Source organism: Pelophylax lessonae (genome assembly GCF_965119305.1).
Source record: "Pelophylax lessonae genome assembly, chromosome: 6".
Classification (NCBI taxonomy): Eukaryota; Metazoa; Chordata; class Amphibia; order Anura; family Ranidae; genus Pelophylax; species Pelophylax lessonae.
In genome coordinates this window covers 118,899,090-118,901,649 of record NC_138773.1, presented here as the reverse complement: position 1 = coordinate 118,901,649, position 2,560 = coordinate 118,899,090, and the positions used below count along the sequence as shown (strand labels likewise).

Sequence of the window (2,560 nt, the reverse complement as noted above, 5' to 3'; positions counted from 1 at the left end):
ACGCCACCAGCCCAGACATAGTATCAGAGACACCTCAGGAAAAGAATAAAAGAGCCCTGTCCCATAGTTCACCCTCCCAGATAGCCATCACACAAACAAATGGCATGACACAATTTTAGTAGAATTCCTCTAACACACAAGTATCTACTTTTATAGTGCCTTATGAAGCGATACTCCCTGGTAGTGATGATACCATACGGTATAATGATAGGAGATTAGGCCCAGGAACTGTATTTATATGTGTCATGGACAAATATTGGGGAGACAATTGTGACTATTGGGGATTAGTGGGTTGGAACACGGGAGACGATTGGGAGTGCAAATCTACTTAAGGGGAATACTGGAACTACAGGGAAACAAAAGAGAGAGACTCCCATAGGAAGTTTTGACCCACATATATATATATATATATATATATATATATATATAGATGCCATCGGGGTCCCAAAAGGGGTCCCTAATGAGTTCAAGGAAAGAGATCAGGTTAAAGCCAGTTTTGAGTCCTTTATCTCTCCCCTTGTCACCATAAATAAAAATGTAGATTGGATAAATATTATCTATTATAATCAGCAGAGATTTGTTAACTATACAAAGGAATGCCCTAAAGGGCATAGCAGAATAACTAGAAGCCACTTTCCAGATGGCATTCCAGAACAGAATGGCTCTGGATATGATCCACGCAGGAAAAGGTGGTACCTGTGTATATATTGATAAAGTAGATGGATGCTGTACTTACATTCCTGACAATACTGGCCCCAAAGGGAAGATCATTCTGGCCATTCTATGGAACTAAAGAAGAATTCTGGCATTGACAACCCTTGGGATCAGTATTTTGGATCGTCTAATACTTGAAAACAAACCCTAGTGCGGCTAGGAATTATCATTGTTATTATATTTGTTATAATAGGTGTTGTAATACTTTGTGTAGTCCCGAAAGCACACTGACTAATGCAACACGTGTTGACATAAGCTAGTAGACATAAGAGGTCCACTTCTATTTTTGAAAGACCCAATTTTGGAAATGCAATGGTTGCTTGCTGTACAAGAGCTGGAAATAGGTTGGGGAAGACAATGTTGAATAAGGTCATAGGATGGCATGAGCAGAAACTAGGAGGGCCATGTAAAATAGCAGCCATATCATTGATCATTGAGGCCTTGCCCCAGAATATCTCCTTGTGTCTGACACCCAACCCAACTGATACAGCCACCAGAAGGAAGGTACAGGAGCTTAAGTGATTAATTCCTCAGTCTGATAAGAAAGATATTCTCCCCAAACCAAACTTTAGAGAGACAGAACAAGTAGTAAAACAAGTAGTAAAACATTTGAACTTAGCAATACAGGAGTACATAGATCCCTTACCATCAATTCTAAGGAATGTACATCCTCAAGGTTTCCAAGATATGAATAGAATTCCCCATCATTTTCTGCTAATGCATGAATACGGTATACAACAGTCACAGGGAAAGGGAGATTGCTGGGTTTGTTCTCATATGCATTCAGGAGAAAATATATTCCCAATGATAGCAAAACCATTATCATTATCTCAGCTGATGAATGAGACATATGTGTTCACTGGACAGGCAAAACCAGACAATAGGCCATTTCTAATTCAAGGATACACACAACCACCAGAATTTTGTTTTCTGAATGGATATCCACTAAATACTGAAACAAATACTTATGCTAATAGTGAGTTTTGTTGCAACACAGATGTTAATTTTACTAAACATGGAAAAATATAAAGTGCTAAACTTAGTAGACATCGCAGGCCTTAACTCTGATACCACTGCTGACATAAATGAAAGGATGAGAAACTTGTCAATGTATAATATTTCTTCGTGTCCAGCAGCTAGATCAACCTATAACAAGTCAGATATATATAAATGGTTACATTTGGTTAATGAGACATTGGTACTTGACAATAAGGTCAAGTTAATACACACAGCTGAATGGTTACTATAGCGTTCTTGATGATGATATACTGTGTCATTAACCACTTAAGCCCCGGAAGATTTTACCCCCATTCCGACCAGGGGGTATTTTGCGATTCGGCACTGCGTGACTTTAATGGAGAATTGCGCGGTCGTGCGACGCTGTACCTAAACGAATTTGGTGTCCTTTTTTTCCCACAAACAGAGCTTTCTTTTGGCGGTATTTGATCACCTGTGCGATTTTTTGATCACGCGCTATAAACAAAAAAAGAGCATCCATTTTGCAAAAATAGCAATATTTTTCCCTTTTTTTTATATGAAATTCCCCCAAAAAAAAATGTAAAAATCAAAATTTTTTAAAATTTTCGGCCAATTTGTTTTATGCTACCTATGTTTGGTAAAAAAAATCGCAAAAAGCGTATTTTGATTGGTTTGCGCAAAAGTTATTGCGTTTACTAACTAAGGGAAAGATTTTTGTCATTTTTGTTGTTTTTTTTTTTAACGCGTAATGGCGGCGATCTGCGATTTTTTTTGCGGTACTGCGACATTGCGGCGGACAGATCGGACCCTTGACTTACATTTTTGACACTTTTGGGGTTACCAGTGACATTTCTACAGTAATCAGTGC

At 38.2% G+C, this 2,560-nt stretch overlaps 1 pseudogene across 1 annotated transcript; it reads left to right on the top strand.

Moving 5' to 3' along the window:
* The first annotated feature begins 1,071 nt into the window (after positions 1–1,071).
* LOC309558647 lies at positions 1,072–1,743 on the top strand (annotated as a pseudogene). The gene has a single exon. The product of its transcript is annotated as an uncharacterized misc_RNA (transcript).
* Positions 1,744–2,560: the final 817 nt, after the last annotated feature.